The sequence below is a fragment of the Bombina bombina genome, chromosome 12 (assembly GCF_027579735.1).
Source record: "Bombina bombina isolate aBomBom1 chromosome 12, aBomBom1.pri, whole genome shotgun sequence".
Lineage (NCBI taxonomy): Eukaryota > Metazoa > Chordata > Amphibia > Anura > Bombinatoridae > Bombina > Bombina bombina.
Window position 1 is genome coordinate 158,134,570 of NC_069510.1, and position 18,922 is coordinate 158,153,491.

The window sequence follows — 18,922 nt, forward strand, 5'->3', positions numbered from 1 at the left end:
ATCTAGTGCTCTTGCTAATGTATAATATTGTGTTATAGAGATACCTAGGTAGTATCTGTAGCACTACATGACAGGTAATAGTGCTGTTATCAAGTGCTCTTGCTAATGCATAATATTATGTGTTATAGAGATACCTAGGTAATATCTGTAGCACTACATGACAGGTAATAGTGCTGTTATCTAGTGCTCTTGCTAATGTATAATATTGTGTTATAGAGATACCTAGGTAGTATCTGTAGCACTACATGACAGGTAATAGTGCTATTATCTAGTGCTCTTGCTAATGTATAATATTGTGTTATAGAGATACCTAGGTAGTATCTGTAGCACTACATGACAGGTAATAGTGCTGTTATCTAGTGCTCTTGCTAATGTATAATATTGTGTGTTATAGAGATACCTAGGTAGTATCTGTAGCACTATATGACAGGTAATAGTGCTGTTATCTAGTGATCTTGCTAATGTATAATATTGTGTGTTATAGAGATACCTAGGTAGTATCTGTAGCACTACATGACAGGTAATAGTGCTGTTATCTAGTGCTCTTGCTAATGTATAATATTGTGTGTTATAGAGATACCTATGTAGTATCTGTAGCACTACATGACAGGTAATAGTGCTGTTATTTAGTGCTCATGCTAATGTATAATATTGTGTTATAGAGATACCTAGGTAGTATCTGTAGCACTACATGACAGGTAATAGTGCTGTTATCAAGTGCTCTTGCTAAAGTATAATATGTGTTATAGAGATACCTAGGTAGTATCTGTAGCACTACATGACAGGTAATAGTGCTGTTATCTAGTGCTCTTGCTAATGTATAATATTGTATTATAGAGATACCTAGGTAGTATCTGTAGCACTACATGACAGGTAATAGTGCTGTTATCTAGTGCTCTTGCTAATGTATAATATTGTGTTATAGAGATAGCTAGGTAGTATCTGTAGCACTACATGACAGGTAATAGTGCTGTTATCTATTGCTCTTGCTAATGTATAATATTGTGTGTTATAGAGATACCTAGGTAGTATCTGTAGCACTACATGACAGGTAATAGTGCTGTTATCTAGTGCTCTTGCTAATGTATAATAGTGTGTTATAGAGATACCTAGGTAGTATCTGTAGCACTACATGACAGGTAATAGTGCTGTTATCTAGTGCTCTTGCTAATGTATAATATGTGTTATAGAGATACTGTTACGGTTACCCTTAGTCTCGCTGAGAGATGGACCGCTTAGTAGCCTGGATCCCTATTGCTAAAGAGGGGAGAAGCTGCTTTCCATAGTATTCTATATGAGTCTCGCAAATATAGAATAATCTCCCTTAGCTGCAGTACAGCTAGGATACCCTTCTGCCCACAAAAACGAGTCAACGCTGCGATTGAGGGTCAAAACAAGAAGTCAGGACTGGGATGCCCAGCCTGCTTTTTATTAAAGTTACATGCACACAGGGCACTCCCAGGGGGAGAGGGGGGGAAGCACAAAATCCCCCATCACACATTTAGATAGAGAGCACTGTCCTTTGACAGGCCACAATAGGATTACAGTACTTAAGATAACAAGTTTACAAGTTCATCTTATCAATTAGCAGTCTGGCTCCAGAGGTGATTAGACAATAGTTTCTAAAAGCTGAAAAAAAAGAGTTAACTCTTTATGAAATGAAACTTGTTACGGTTTTCTTGGAGCCCTTCTTAGGCGCTGGCTTGCTGGTTCAGGCATTGCTGCTGGGAAATAAGCTCTTCACAACAAAATAACTAATGCTTCTGTAACATTGCTCCCTTTCTGTGGAACACTCTGGCAGACACGGTCTGACCCCTTTTCGGGGCAGACTAAGGCTGTCCAGACCGCTGGTTATGCGGGGCTGAGGTCGGTTTGTCTGGACAACCCGTCGGCGTTGCCATTCTGTTTCCCAGGTCTGTAAGTAATGGTGAAATTGAAGGTTTGCAACGATAAGCTCCAACGTAATAGCCTGCCGTTATCTCCAGAGACCCGGTTCAGCCACACCAACGGGTTATGGTCGGTGACCAGAGTGAACTCCTGACCATATAAATAGGGAGTCAATTTCTTTAATGCCCACACCAAAGCCAAACACTCCTTTTCGACCGCTGCATAGCTGACTTCGCGGGGCAGGAGCTTCCGGCTGATGTAGGCAACTGGATGCTCCCCTCCATCTTCGCCTACTTGGCTGAGGACGGCTCCCAGCCCGAACATGGAAGCATCGGTATGGACGATAAAACGTTTGTTAAGGGCTGGGGCCGCCAAGACAGGAGCGTTAATTAGAGCATTTTTGAGAGCCTGGAAAGCCGTTTCACAGTGGGGAGACCACAGGACCTGTCGAGGTAAGTTCTTCTTGGTCAAGTCAGTCAGGGGTTTGGCAAGTGTGCTGTAGTCTGGTACGAACCGTCTATAGTACCCTGCCGTGCCCAGGAAGGCTAGGACCTGAGTCTTAGTGATGGGGGTGGGCCAATTGGCGACAGCTTCTATTTTGGCCGGCTCTGGTCGCTGCTTTCCACACCCCACCCGGTGACCCAGGTACTGTACCTCGGCCATCCCAAAGTGGCATTTTTCTGGCTTCAGAGTCAGGCCAGCAGCCCGGATCTGATCCAGAACCATTCCCACATGAGCTAAGTGGTCCTCCCAGGACTCACTGTGGATCGCTATGTCGTCCAGGTAGGCGCAAGCAAAACTCTGGAAGCCATCCAGGAGCCTATCCACCAAGCGCTGGAATGTAGCTGGGGCATTCTTCATCCCAAACGGCATTACCCTAAACTGATATAAGCCGAATGGGGTGACGAATGCCGACTTGGGGATAGCCTCCGGGGCCAGGGGAATCTGCCAGTAACCTTTGCAGAGGTCAATAGTGGTCAGGTAATTTCCCCTGGCTATACGATCGAGTAGCTCGTCTACCCTGGGCATAGGGTAAGCGTCCGTCACGGTATTTTCATTGAGCCTCCGATAGTCTACGCAGAACCGGGTGGTCCCATCTTTCTTGGGCACCAAGACAACTGGGGAGGCCCAGGGACTATCGGAGGGCTCAATTACCCTGAGCTGGAGCATCTCATCGATCTCCTTCTTCATTCCTGTCCTAACTGCTTCGGGGATTCGGTACGGAGCCTGGCGCAAGGGAGCTTGTCCCGGAGTATCTACCTGGTGGGTGGTTAAAGTAGTGTACCCTGGCTTCGGGGAGAAGGTGAGGTGTTTGGACTGGAGGAGTTGGTTGAGCTGCTCCCTTTCAGTGGGGCTAAGTCGGTCCCCTATCTGAACCTGCGCCACTATACCTGTGGGGAGGCTCTTTTCTAATAGGTCTGGAATGGGTAAACTGTCGGGGTCTTCCTGAGGGGAACAACATACGGCCGTCACGTTCTCTGGTCGCTCAAAATATTCCTTGAGCATGTTTACATGGAATGTCTTTCTAAGATTGTTGTCGTGGCAGCTAGCTATCACATAAGTGGTGTCTCCCCTTTTCTCTACGATCTGGTAGGGACCCTGCCAGGACGCCTGCAATTTGTCTGTCTTCACCGGCTTAAGTACTAACACCTTTTGTCCTATGGTGAAGATTCTCTTTCGGGCCCCCCGATCGTACCATACTTTCTGTCTTCTCTGGGCCAACTGGAGATTAGCCCGCACGGATTTGGCTAATTGCTCCATTCGGTCCCTGAGTTCCAGCACGTATGGCACAATTGGGACACCGTCAGCCTCCATCTCTCCCTCCCAGTGCTCCCGGATCAGGTTTAGGGGTCCCCGTACCTTTCTTCCGTAGAGCAACTCGAAGGGAGAGAACCCTGTCGTTTCCTGGGGCACCTCCCGATAAGCAAATAGGAGGTGCGGCAGGAAGCGTTCCCAGTCTCGGTATTCCTGAGTGAACGTCTTGAGCATTTGCTTGAGGGTCCCATTGAACCTCTCACACAGCCCGTTCGTCTGGGGGTGGTATGGGGAGCTTAGGAGGGACTTAATTTTGCAAACCTGCCAGAGTTGTTGGGTCAATTCAGCCGTAAATTGGGTGCCTCGGTCGGATAGGATTTCTTTTGGAAATCCTACCCGGGAGAACACCTGTACTAGTGCATTCGCTACCGTATCCGCTTGTATGTTGGATAGGGCGACAGCCTCTGGGTACCTGGTAGCGTAGTCCACTACGGTAAGAATGTATCGCTTACCGGAGGGACTAGGGGTAGCCAGTGGTCCCACTAGGTCAATAGCAACCCGGCTGAAGGGTTCCTCTACAATGGGCATATTTACTAGCTGGGCTTTAGGGTGATCGCCTCGCCTTCCTACTCGTTGACACACATCGCAGGTGTTACAGTAAGTTCTAACGTCAGCGTGCACCCCTGGCCAAAAGAACGTGTGAGTAATGCGGTGTAGGGTACGGGTAACGGCTAGGTGGCCTGCTAAGGGGATGTCGTGGCCTATTTTGAGGATTTCTTGACGGTATTTGTGGGGCACTACCAGCTGTCGCCTACGCTGTCCCCTTTTCTCTGTCCAGCGGTATAGTTTCCCTTTTTCCCATAAGAATGTTTCGTTATCTGCCCCGCCCCCTCCGGTCTCTGCTCGTTCCCGGTACTTTTGTAAGGTCGGGTCAGTCTTAGACTCTGCCTCGAAAGCATCTGGGGTGTCCCAGGGTATGGGGCCTAACCTGTCAGGCAAGGTCGGGGTAGGTCTTACCTGTGTCTCCCGCACTGGTGAAAGCTCTCGCTCCGTCCGGGCTTGGGCCCGTGTAGTCACTGGGTCCGCCTCGTTGTTGCATACTGGAGCATAGGCAGAAGTCATGGGGCCCAAATCGTTGCCCAGTAGTACTTCGGCAGGTAAATTATCCATTAGGCCCACGTTCACAGCCCCCTTTCCCGCTCCCCAATCAAGATGCACTTTAGCTGTTGGAATTTTGTACACATCCCCCCCCGCCACTCTAACGGCCACAGTCTGTCCGGATCGCTTGTGCTCTGGCACCAAATGACTCTGTACCAGCGTGATAGTAGCCCCTGTGTCTCGCAATCCCTCGGTAGATCGCCCCTCGAGCCATACCCTCTGCCGATGGTGCTGGCGGTTATCTGAGGCAGCATATACAGGGTCTGCCTCGTGAAGCGGCCCCACATATCCCTCCATAGGGGCCTCTTGGTTAACACAGAGGGCCCGGGCCGGACGATAGGACCCAGAGGGGTCATTGTAATTCCTGGGTGTCTGGTGCGTATTAAGGGGGCAGCTAGCCATGAAATGCCCTGGTTGCTTGCATCGGTGGCAAGTCGGTCTGGGACGCTCAGAGCTGTTATTGGGTGGTCCTGAGTGTCGGACGGGCCCTGTGGGCACCGGGGCTCGGAATTCAGCACGAGGGGGTGCACGGTAAACCTCTCTGGGTTCGACCCGTGCTGGAGCTCGGTAGTTCATGGGTTCGTGAAGACGGGAGTCATAATGTTCATCGGCCAATTTGGCTGCTTCTTCTAAGGTAGAAGGCCACCTGTCTCGCAGCCATTCCTTCCCTTGCTGTTCCATGCCATTATAAAAATGTTCTAAGAGAAACAATTGTAAAATTTCCTCCCCAGTCACCGCTTTACTTCCGCTCAGCCAGTGATTTGCCGCTCTCCGCATTCGGTGCGCCCATTCCATATGGGTATCGTTAGGCTTCTTTTCCGTGCCCCGAAACTGTCGGCGATACGTGTCCGGAGTTACAGCGTACCGTCGCAACAGTGTCTCCTTAACTAGCTCATACTGTGTCACTTCCTCAGCACCCAGAGTACGAAAGGCTTCCAGGGCTCGCCCGGATAGTTTCCCAGACAATATCGTGGGCCACTCTCTGTTGGGAATCTGGTGCAGGGCACATTGCCTTTCGAAGTCCGCCAAATATTCATCAATCCCTGTCTCGCTCTCTAGGAAGGGTCGAAATGCCGCATAGGGTATCTTGGGCCTCCCAGCATTTTCGACAGGGATGATTACCTGCGGGGCTTCAGCATTGCGGTGTGCGTTCGCTAGGTTGAGTTCGTGGGCTCGAGTCTCTCGTATATCCTCGTCCGCCTCCGCCATCAACTGCTGTACCAATTCCATGGAGGGGTTCGGCCCGTATAATGAGAGCCTTTCCCGAACAATCCTGGTTTTTTCGTCACTAATCGTGGTCGGTGTTTCCGCCATTGTGAAGCTCTGATCCAGTTCGGTCAATTCTGCGATCAGCTCTCTCCTCGGCCGGTTGCTGGCGTACCCCCCTCTGCTTTCAAGTAAATCCTTTAGGGTTGTACGCTTCAATTTTTCGTAAGCGCTCTCCATCCGTTCTGTACCTCTCCTAGGAAATCCAGGAAAATCCCGCCGCTGCCGCCAAATGTTACGGTTACCCTTAGTCTCGCTGAGAGATGGACCGCTTAGTAGCCTGGATCCCTATTGCTAAAGAGGGGAGAAGCTGCTTTCCATAGTATTCTATATGAGTCTCGCAAATATAGAATAATCTCCCTTAGCTGCAGTACAGCTAGGATACCCTTCTGCCCACAAAAACGAGTCAACGCTGCGATTGAGGGTCAAAACAAGAAGTCAGGACTGGGATGCCCAGCCTGCTTTTTATTAAAGTTACATGCACACAGGGCACTCCCAGGGGGAGAGGGGGGGAAGCACAAAATCCCCCATCACACATTTAGATAGAGAGCACTGTCCTTTGACAGGCCACAATAGGATTACAGTACTTAAGATAACAAGTTTACAAGTTCATCTTATCAATTAGCAGTCTGGCTCCAGAGGTGATTAGACAATAGTTTCTAAAAGCTGAAAAAAAAGAGTTAACTCTTTATGAAATGAAACTTGTTACGGTTTTCTTGGAGCCCTTCTTAGGCGCTGGCTTGCTGGTTCAGGCATTGCTGCTGGGAAATAAGCTCTTCACAACAAAATAACTAATGCTTCTGTAACAGATACCTAGGTAGTATCTGTAGCACTACATGACAGGTAATAGTGCTGTTATCTAGTGCTCTTGCTAATGTATAATATTGTATGTTATAGAGATACCTAGGTAGTATCTGTAGCACTACATGACAGGTAATAGTGCTGTTATCTAGTGCTCTTGCTAATGTATAATATTGTGTGTTATAGATACCTAGGTAGTATCTGTAGTACTACATGACAGGTAATAGTGCTGTTATCTAGTGCTCTTGCTAATGTATAATATTGTGTTATAGAGATACCTAGGTAGTATCTGTAGCATTACATGACAGGTAATAGTGCTGTTATCTAGTGCTCTTGCTAATGTATAATATTGTGTGTTATAGAGATACCTAGGTAGTATCTGTAGCACTATATGACAGGTAATAGTGCTGTTATCTAGTGATCTTGCTAATGTATAATATTTTGTGTTATAGAGATACCTAGGTAGTATCTGTAGCACAAAATGACAGGTAATAGTGCTGTTATCTAGTGCTCTTGCTAATGTATAATAATGAGTGTTATAGAGATACCAAGGTAGTATCTGTAGCACTACATGACAGGTAATAGTGCTGTTATTTAGTGCTCAAGCTAATGTATAATATTGTGTTATAGAGATACCTAGGTAGTATCTGTAGCACTACATGACAGGTAATAGTGCTGTTATCAAGTGCTCTTGCTAATGTATAATATGTGTTATAGAGATACCTAGGTAGTATCTGTAGCACTACATGACAGGTAATAGTGCTGTTATCTAGTGCTCTTGCTAATGTATAATATTGTGTTATAGAGATACCTAGGTAGTATTTGTAGCACTACATGACAGGTAATAGTGCTGTTATCTAGTGCTCTTGCTAATGTATAATAGTGTGTTATAGAGATACCTAGGTAGTATCTGTAGCACTACATGACAGGTAATAGTGCTCTTGCTAATGTATAATATTGTGTGTTATAGAGATACCTAGGTAGTATCTGTAGCACTACATGACAGGGAATAGTGCTGTTATCTAGTGCTCTTGCTAATGTATAATATTGTGTTATAGATATACCTAGGTAGTATCTGTAGCACTACATGACAGGTAATAGTACTGTTATCTAGTGCTCTTGCTAATTTATAATATTGTGTGTTATAGAGATACCTAGGTAGTATCTGTAGCACTACATGACAGGTAATAGTGCTGTTATCTAGTGCTCTTGCTAATGTATAATATTGTGTGTTATAGAGATACCTAGGTAGTATCTGTAGCACTACATGACAGGTAATAGTGCTGTTATTTAGTGCTCATGCTAATGTATAATATTGTGTTATAGAGATACCTAGGTAGTATCTGTAGCACTACATGACAGGTAATAGTGCTGTTATCAAGTGCTCTTGCTAATGTATAATATGTGTTATAGAGATACCTAGGTAGTATCTGTAGCACTACATGACAGGTAATAGTGCTGTTATCTAGTGCTCTTGCTAATGTATAATATTGTGTTATAGAGATACCTAAGTAGTATCTGTAGCACTACATGACAGGTAATAGTGCTGTTATCTAGTGCTCTTGCTAATGTATAATATTGTGTTATAGAGATACCTAGGTAGTATCTGTAGCACTACATGACAGGTAATAGTGCTGTTATCTAGTGCTCTTGCTAATGTATAATATTGTGTGTTATAGAGATACCTAGGTAGTATCTGTAGCACTACATGACAGGTAATAGTGCTGTTATCTAGTGCTCTTGCTAATGTATAATAGTGTGTTATAGAGATACCTAGGTAGTATCTGTATCACTACATGACAGGTAATAGTGCTGTTATCTAGTGCTCTTGCTAATGTATAATATTGTGTGTTATGGAGATACCTAGGTAGTATCTGTAGCACTACATGACAGGTAATAGTGCTGTTATCTAGTGCTCTTGCTAATGTATAATATTGTGTTATAGAGATACCTAGGTAGTATCTGTAGCACTACATGACAGGTAATAGTACTCTTGCTAATGTATAATATTGTGTGTTATAGAGATACCTAGGTAGTATCTGTAGCACTACATGACAGGGAAAAGTGCTGTTATCTAGTGCTCTTGCTAATGTATAATATTGTGTTATAGATATACCTAGGTAGTATCTGTAGCACTACATGACAGGTAATAGTGCTGTTATCTAGTGCTCTTGCTAATTTATAATATTGTGTGTTATAGAGATACCTAGGTAGTATCTGTAGCACTACATGACAGGTAATAGTGTTGTTATCTAGTGCTCTTGCTAATGTATAATATTGTGTGTTATAGAGATACCTAGGTAGTATCTGTAGCACTACATGACAGGGAATAGTGCTGTTATCTAGTGCTCTTGCTAATGTATAATATTGTGTGTTATAGAGATACCTAGGTAGTATCTGTAGCACTACATGACAGGTAATAGTGCTGTTATCTAGTGCTCTTGCTAATTTATAATATTGTGTGTTATAGAGATACCTAGGTAGTATCTGTAGCACTACATGACAGGTAATAGTGCTCTTGCTAATGTATAATATTGTGTGTTATAGAGATACCTAGGTAGTATCTGTAGCACTACATGACAGGGAATAGTGCTGTTATCTAGTGCTCTTGCTAATGTATAATATTGTGTTATAGATATACCTAGGTAGTATCTGTAGCACTACATGACAGGTAATAGTGCTGTTATCTAGTGCTCTTGCTAATTTATAATATTGTGTGTTATAGAGATACCTAGGTAGTATCTGTAGCACTACATGACAGGTAATAGTGCTGTTATCTAGTGCTCTTGCTAATGTATAATATTGTGTGTTATAGAGATACCTAGGTAGTATCTGTAGCACTACATGACAGGTAATAGTGCTGTTATTTAGTGCTCATGCTAATGTATAATATTGTGTTATAGAGATACCTAGGTAGTATCTGTAGCACTACATGACAGGTAATAGTGCTGTTATCAAGTGCTCTTGCTAATGTATAATATGTGTTATAGAGAAACCTAGGTAGTATCTGTAGCACTACATGACAGGTAATAGTGCTGTTATCTAGTGCTCTTGCTAATGTATAATATTGTGTTATAGAGATACCTAAGTAGTATCTGTAGCACTACATGACAGGTAATAGTGCTGTTATCTAGTGCTCTTGCTAATGTATAATATTGTGTTATAGAGATACCTAGGTAGTATCTGTAGCACTACATGACAGGTAATAGTGCTGTTATCTAGTGCTCTTGCTAATGTATAATATTGTGTGTTATAGAGATACCTAGGTAGTATCTGTAGCACTACATGACAGGTACTAGTGCTGTTATCTAGTGCTCTTGCTAATGTATAATAGTGTGTTATAGAGATACCTAGGTAGTATCTGTATCACTACATGACAGGTAATAGTGCTGTTATCTAGTGCTCTTGCTAATGTATAATATTGTGTGTTATGGAGATACCTAGGTAGTATCTGTAGCACTACATGACAGATAATAGTGCTGTTATCTAGTGCTCTTGCTAATGTATAATATTGTGTTATAGAGATACCTAGGTAGTATCTGTAGCACTACATGACAGGTAATAGTACTCTTGCTAATGTATAATATTGTGTGTTATAGAGATACCTAGGTAGTATCTGTAGCACTACATGACAGGGAATAGTGCTGTTATCTAGTGCTCTTGCTAATGTATAATATTGTGTTATAGATATACCTAGGTAGTATCTGTAGCACTACATGACAGGTAATAGTGCTGTTATCTAGTGCTCTTGCTAATTTATAATATTGTGTGTTATAGAGATACCTAGGTAGTATCTGTAGCACTACATGACAGGTAATAGTGCTGTTATCTAGTGCTCTTGCTAATGTATAATATTGTGTGTTATAGAGATACCTAGGTAGTATCTGTAGCACTACATGACAGGCAATAGTGCTGTTATCTAGTGCTCTTGCTAATGTATAATATTGTGTTATAGATATACCTAGGTAGTATCTGTAGCACTACATGACAGGTAATAGTGCTGTTATCTAGTGCTCTTGCTAATGTATAATATTGTGTGTTATAGAGATACCTAGGTAGTATCTGTAGCACTACATGACAGGTAATAGTGCTGTTATCTAGTGCTCTTGCTAATGTATAATATTGTGTTATAGAGATACCTAGGTAGTATCTGTAGCACTACATGACAGGTAATAGTGCTTTTATCTAGTGCTCTTGCTAATGTATAATATTGTGTGTTATAGAGGTACCTAGGTAGTATCTGTAGCACTACATGACGGGTAATAGTGCTGTTATCTAGTGCTCTTGCTAATGTATAATATTGTGTGTTATAGAGATACCTAGGTAGTATCTGTAGCACTACATGACAGGTAATAGTGCTGTTATCTAGTGCTCTTGCTAATGTATAATATTGTATGTTATAGAGATACCTAGGTAGTATCTGTAGCACTACATGACAGGTAATAGTGCTGTTATCTAGTGCTCTTGCTAATGTATAATATTGTGTGTTATAGAGATACCTAGGTAGTATCTGTAGCACTACATGACAGGTAATAGTGCTGTTATCTAGTGCTCTTGCTAATGTATAATATTGTGTGTTATAGAGATACCTAGGTAGTATCTGTAGCACTACATGACAGGTAATAGTGCTGTTATCTAGTGCTCTTGCTAATGTATAATATTGTGTGTTATAGAGATACCTAGGTAGTATCTGTAGCACTACATGACAGTTAATAGTGCTGTTATTTAGTGCTCATGCTAATGTATAATATTGTGTTATAGAGATACCTAGGTAGTATCTGTAGCACTACATGACAGGTAATAGTGCTGTTATCTAGTGCTCTTGCTAATGTATAATATTGTGTTATAGAGATACCTAAGTAGTATCTGTAGCACTACATGACAGGTAATAGTGCTGTTATCTAGTGCTCTTGCTAATGTATAATATTGTGTTATAGAGATACTTAGGTAGTATCTGTAGCACTACATGACAGGTAATAGTGCTGTTATCTAGTGCTCTTGCTAATGTATAATATTGTGTGTTATAGAGATACCTAGGTAGTATCTGTAGCACTACATGACAGGTAATAGTGCTGTTATCTAGTGCTCTTGCTAATGTATAATAGTGTGTTATAGAGATACCTAGGTAGTATCTGTATCACTACATGACAGGGAATAGTGCTGTTATCTAGTGCTCTTGCTAATTTATAATATTGTGTGTTATAGAGATACCTTGGTAGTATCTGTAGCACTACATGACAGGTAATAGTGCTGTTATTTAGTGCTCTTGCTAATGTATAATATTGTGTGTTATGGAGATACCTAGGTAGTATCTGTAGCACTACATGACAGGTAATAGTGCTGTTATCTAGTGCTCTTGCTAATGTATAATATTGTGTTATAGAGATACCGAGGTAGTATCTGTAGCACTACATGACAGGTAATAGTGCTCTTGCTAATGTATAATATTGTGTGTTATAGAGATACCTAGGTAGTATCTGTAGCACTACATGACAGGGAATAGTGCTGTTATCTAGTGCTCTTGCTAATGTATAATATTTTGTTATAGAGATACCTAGGTAGTATCTGTAGCACTACATGATAGGTAATAGTGCTGTTATCTAGTGCTCTTGCTAATGTATAATATTGTGTGTTATAGAGATACCTAGGTAGTATCTGTAGCACTACATGATAGGTAATAGTGCTGTTATCTAGTGCTCTTGCTAATGTATAATATTGTGTTATAGACATACCTAGGAAGTATCTGTAGCACTACATGACAGGTAATAGTGCTGTTATCTAGTGCTCTTGCTAATGTATAATATTGTGTGTTATAGAGATACCTAGGTAGTATCTGATGCACTACATAACAGGTAATAGTGCTTTTATCTAGTGCTCTTGCTAATGTATAATATTGTGTGTTATAGAGGTACCTAGGTAGTATCTGTAGCACTACATGACGGGTAATATTGCTGTTATCTAGTGCTCTTGCTAATGTATAATATTCTGTTATAGAGATACCTAGGTAGTATCTGTAGCACTACATGAACGGTAATAGTGCTGTTATCTCGTGCTCTTGCTAATGTATAATATTGTGTGTTATAGAGATACCTAGGTAGTATCTGTAGCACTACATGACAGGTAATAGTGCTGTTATCTCGTGCTCTTGCTAATGTATAATATTGTGTGTTATAGAGATACCTAGGTAATATCTGTAGCACTACATGACAGGTAATAGTGCTGTTATATAGTGCTCTTGCTAATGTATAATATTGTGTGTTATAGAGATACCTAGGTAGTATCTGTAGCACTACATGACAGGTAATAGTGCTGTTATCTAGTGCTCTTGCTAATGTATAATATTGTGTGTTATAGAGATACCTAGGTAGTATCTGTAGCACTACATGACAGGTAATAGTGCTGTTATCTAGTGCTCTTGCTAATGTATAATATTGTGTGTTATAGAGATACCTAGGTAGTATCTGTAGCACTACATGACAGGTAATAGTGCTGTTATATAGTGCTCTTGCTAATGTATAATATTGTGTGTTATATAGATACCTAGGTAGTATCTGTAGCACTACATGACAGGTAATAGTGCTGTTATCTAGTGCTCTTGCTAATGTATAATATTGTGTGTTATAGAGATACCTAGGTAGTATCTGTAGCACTACATGACAGCTAATAGTGCTGTTATCTAGTGCTCTTGCTAATTTATAATATTGTGTTATAGAGATACCTAGGTAGTATCTGTAGCACTACATGACAGGTAATAGTGCTGTTATCTAGTGCTCTTGCTAATGTATACTATTGTGTGTTATAGAGATACCTAGGTTGTATCTGTAGCACTACATGACAGCTAATAGTGCTGTTATCTAGTGCTCTTGCTAATGTATAATATTGTGTGTTATAGAGATACCTAGGTAGTATCTGTAGCACTACATGACAGGTAATAGTGCTGTTATCTAGTGCTCTTGCTAATGTATAATATTGTGTGTTATAGAGATACCTAGGTAGTATCTGTAGCACTACATGACAGGTAATAGTGCTGTTATCTAGTGCTCTTGCTAATGTATAATATTGTGTGTTATAGAGATACCTAGGTAGTATCTGTAGCACTACATGACAGGTAATAGTGCTGTTATATAGTGCTCTTGCTAATGTATAATATTGTGTGTTATAGAGATACCTAGGTAGTATCTGTAGCACTACATGACAGCTAATAGTGCTGTTATCTAGTGCTCTTGCTAATTTATAATATTGTGTTATAGAGATACCTAGGTAGTATCTGTAGCACTACATGACAGGTAATAGTGCTGTTATCTAGTGCTCTTGCTAATGTATAATATTGTGTTATAGAGATACCTAGGTAGTATCTGTAGCACTACATGACAGGTAATAGTGCTGTTATCTAGTGCTCTTGCTAATGTATAATATTGTGTGTTATAGAGATACCTAGGTAGTATCTGTAGCACTACATGACAGGTAATAGTGCTGTTATCTAGTGATCTTGCTAATGTATAATATTGTGTGTTATAGAGATACCTAGGTAGTATCTGTAGCACTACATGACAGGTAGTAGTGCTGTTATCTAGGGCTCTTGCTAATGTATAATATTGTGTGTTAAAGAGATACCTAGGTAGTATCTGTAGCACTACATGACAGGTAATAGTGCTGTTATCTAGTGCTCTTGCTAATGTATACTATTGTGTGTTATAGAGATACCTAGGTAGTATCTGTAGCACTACATGATAGCTAATAGTGCTGTTATCTAGTGCTCTTGCTAATGTATAATATTGTGTGTTATAGAGATACCTAGGTAGTATCTGTAGCACTACATGACAGGTAATAGTGCTGTTATCTAGTGCTCTTGCTAATGTATAATTTTGTGTGTTATAGAGATACCTAGGTAGTATCTGTAGCACTACATGACAGGTAATAGTGCTGTTATCTAGTGCTCTTGCTAATGTATAATATTGTGTGTTATAGAGATACCTAGGTAGTATCTGTAGCACTACATGACCGTTAATAGTGCTGTTATTTAGTGCTCATGCTAATGTATAATATTGTGTTATAGAGATACCTAGGTAGTATCTGTAGCACTACATGACAGGTAATAGTGCTGTTATCTAGTGCTCTTGCTAATGTATAATATTGTGTTATAGAGATACCTAAGTAGTATCTGTAGCACTACATGACAGCTAATAGTGCTGTTATCTAGTGCTCTTGCTAATGTATAATATTGTGTTATAGAGATACTTAGGTAGTATCTGTAGCACTACATGACAGGTAATAGTGCTGTTATCTAGTGCTCTTGCTAATGTATAATATTGTGTGTTATAGAGATACCTAGGTAGTATCTGTAGCACTACATGACAGGTAATAGTGCTGTTATCTAGTGCTCTTGCTAATGTATAATAGTGTGTTATAGAGATACCTAGGTAGTATCTGTATCACTACATGACAGGGAATAGTGCTGTTATCTAGTGCTCTTGCTAATTTATAATATTGTGTGTTATAGAGATACCTTGGTAGTATCTGTAGCACTACATGACAGGTAATAGTGCTGTTATTTAGAGCTCTTGCTAATGTATAATATTGTGTGTTATGGAGATACCTAGGTAGTATCTGTAGCACTACATGACAGGTAATAGTGCTCTTGCTAATGTATAATATTGTGTGTTATAGAGATACCTAGGTAGTATCTGTAGCACTACATGACGGGTAATAGTGCTCTTGCTAATGTATAATATTGTGTGTTATGGAGATACCTAGGTAGTATCTGTAGCACTACATGACAGGTAATAGTGCTGTTATTTAGTGCTCTTGCTAATGTATAATATTGTGTTATAGAGATACCTAGGTAGTATCTGTAGCACTACATGACAGGTAATAGTGCTCTTGCTAATGTATAATATTGTGTGTTATAGAGATACCTAGGTAGTATCTGTAGCACTACATGACAGGGAATAGTGCTGTTATCTAGTGCTCTTGCTAATGTATAATATTGTGTTATAGATATACCTAGGTAGTATCTGTAGCACTACATGACAGGTAATAGTGCTGTTATCTAGTGCTCTTGCTAATTTATAATATTGTGTGTTATAGAGATACCTAGGTAGTATCTGTAGCACTACATGACAGGTAATAGTGCTGTTATCTAGTGCTCTTGCTAATGTATAATATTGTGTGTTATAGAGATACCTAAGTAGTATCTGTAGCACTACATGACAGGGAATAGTGCTGTTATCTAGTGCTCTTGCTAATGTATAATATTGTGTGTTATAGAGATACCTAGGTAGTATCTGTAGCACTACATGACAGGCAATAGTGCTGTTATCTAGTGCTCTTGCTAATGTATAATATTGTGTTATAGATATACCTAGGTAGTATCTGTAGCACTACATGACAGGTAATAGTGCTGTTATCTAGTGATCTTGCTAATGTATAATATTGTGTTATAGAGATACCTAGGTAGTATCTGTAGCACTACATGACAGGTAATAGTGCTGTTATCTAGTGATCTTGCTAATGTATAATATTGTGTTATAGAGATACCTAGGTAGTATCTGTAACACTACATGACAGGTAATAGTGCTGTTATCTAGTGCTCTTGCTAATGTATAATATTGTGTGTTATAGAGATACCTAGGTAGTATCTGATGCACTACATAACAGGTAATAGTGCTTTTATCTAGTGCTCTTGCTAATGTATAATATTGTGTGTTATAGAGGTACCTAGGTAGTATCTGTAGCACTACATGACGGGTAATATTGCTGTTATCTAGTGCTCTTGCTAATGTATAATATTCTGTTATAGAGATACCTAGGTAGTATCTGTAGCACTACATGAACGGTAATAGTGCTGTTATCTCGTGCTCTTGCTAATGTATAATATTGTGTGTTATAGAGATACCTAGGTAGTATCTGTAGCACTACATGACAGGTAATAGTGCTGTTATCTCGTGCTCTTGCTAATGTATAATATTGTGTGTTATAGAGATACCTAGGTAATATCTGTAGCACTACATGACAGGTAATAGTGCTGTTATCTAGTGCTCTTGCTAATGTATAATATTGTATATTATAGAGATACCTACGTAGTATCTGTAGCACTACATGACAGGTAATAGTGCTGTTATCTAGTGCTCTTGCTAATGTATAATATTGTGTGTTATAGAGATACCTAGGTAGTATCTGTAGCACTACATGACAGGTAATAGTGCTGTTATCTAGTGCTCTTGCTAATGTATAATATTGTGTGTTATAGAGATACCTAGGTAGTATCTGTAGCACTACATGACAGGTAATAGTGCTGTTATCTAGTGCTCTTGCTAATGTATAATATTGTGTGTTATAGAGATACCTAGGTAGTATCTGTAGCACTACATGACAGCTAATAGTGCTGTTATCTAGTGCTCTTGCTAATGTATAATATTGTGTGTTATAGAGATACCTAGGTAATATCTGTAGCACTACATGACAGGTAATAGTGCTGTTATCTAGTGCTCTTGCTAATGTATAATATTGTGTTATAGAGATACCTAGGTAGTATCTGTAGCACTACATGACAGGTAATAGTGCTGTTATCTAGTGCTCTTGCTAATTTATAATATTGTGTTATAGAGATACCTAGGTAGTATCTGTAGCACTACATGACAGGTAATAGTGCTGTTATCTAGTGATCTTGCTAATATATAATATTGTGCTATAGAGATACCTAGGTAGTATCTGTAGCACTACATGACAGGTAATAGTGCTGTTATCTAGTGCTCTTGCTAATGTATAATATTGTGTGTTATAGAGATACCTAGGTAGTATTTGTAGTACTACATGACAGGTAATAGTGCTGTTATCTAGTGCTCTTGCTAATGTATAATATTGTGTGTTATAGAGATACCTAGGTAGTATTTGTAGTACTACATGACAGGTAATAGTGCTGTTATCTACTGCTCTTGCTAATGTATAATATTGTGTTATAGAGATACCTAGGTAGTATCTGTAGCACTACATGACAGGTAATAGTGCTGTTATCTAGTGCTCTTGCTAATGTATAATATTGTGTGTTATAGAGATACCTAGGTAGTATCTGTAGCACTACATGACAGGTAATAGTGCTGTTATCTAGTGCTCTTGCTAATTTATAATATTGTGTGTTATAGAGATACCTAGGTAGCATCTGTAGCACTACATGACAGGTAATAGTGCTGTTATCTAGTGCTCTTGCTAATTTATAATATTGTGTGTTATAGAGATACCTAGGTAGCATCTGTAGCACTACATGACAGGTAATAGTTATCTAGTGGTTTTTGTGAATGGATAACTTTCTAGCTAAACTGCTGCCATTTAGTGCTTTAAACATGTGCACACTCCTAAGTTTGCCTCTCAGCTTTTCAACAAAAGGTCCGAAGAGAAATTGATAAGTGGCAGAAACATACAGATCTAGAACCTTGATGAGGAAATAATTACAGAAAATTAAAGGGACATCAAAATTTAATTTGCCATAAAAATGTTTAATTTTGTACAGTAAATTAAAATGTTATACTTTTATTATTTATTCTGCCTTTTCCCCCTGTACTTTAAAACTGAAAAATGTACTTATTCCACTGGAGTGAATTCTATTGGTATCTTTTATTGAAAAGCAGGGATGTATAAGCTTAGGAGCCTGCCTATTTCGGGAGCACTATATGGCAGCAGTTTTGCAAGAATGTTATCTTGCTACGTAGTGCTCCAGATGCTACCTAGGTACTTCTGCAACACAGAATATCATGGGAATGCGGCACATTTGATAACAGAAGGAAATTGGAAACCTCTGTAAGCGTTAGGTTCTGCCTGAGTCACAAAAGAAGATTTTTGGGTTTCTTATCCCTTTAAAGGGTAAAATGTATTTTTTTCCCATCAAATAGGGCATTTTAAGTTTATTATTGTTGTGTTTTTTTCTTCCAATCTGAGCACACAAGACAGCGGTCCTTATGGGGTTAATTGTGCTTGAATATGGGAAAGCTTTTTGCCCCCTTCACTATATGAAGCGTTTGCACACACAATGTTCTCTGCAAACGCTTTGTGCCAAGGTAAA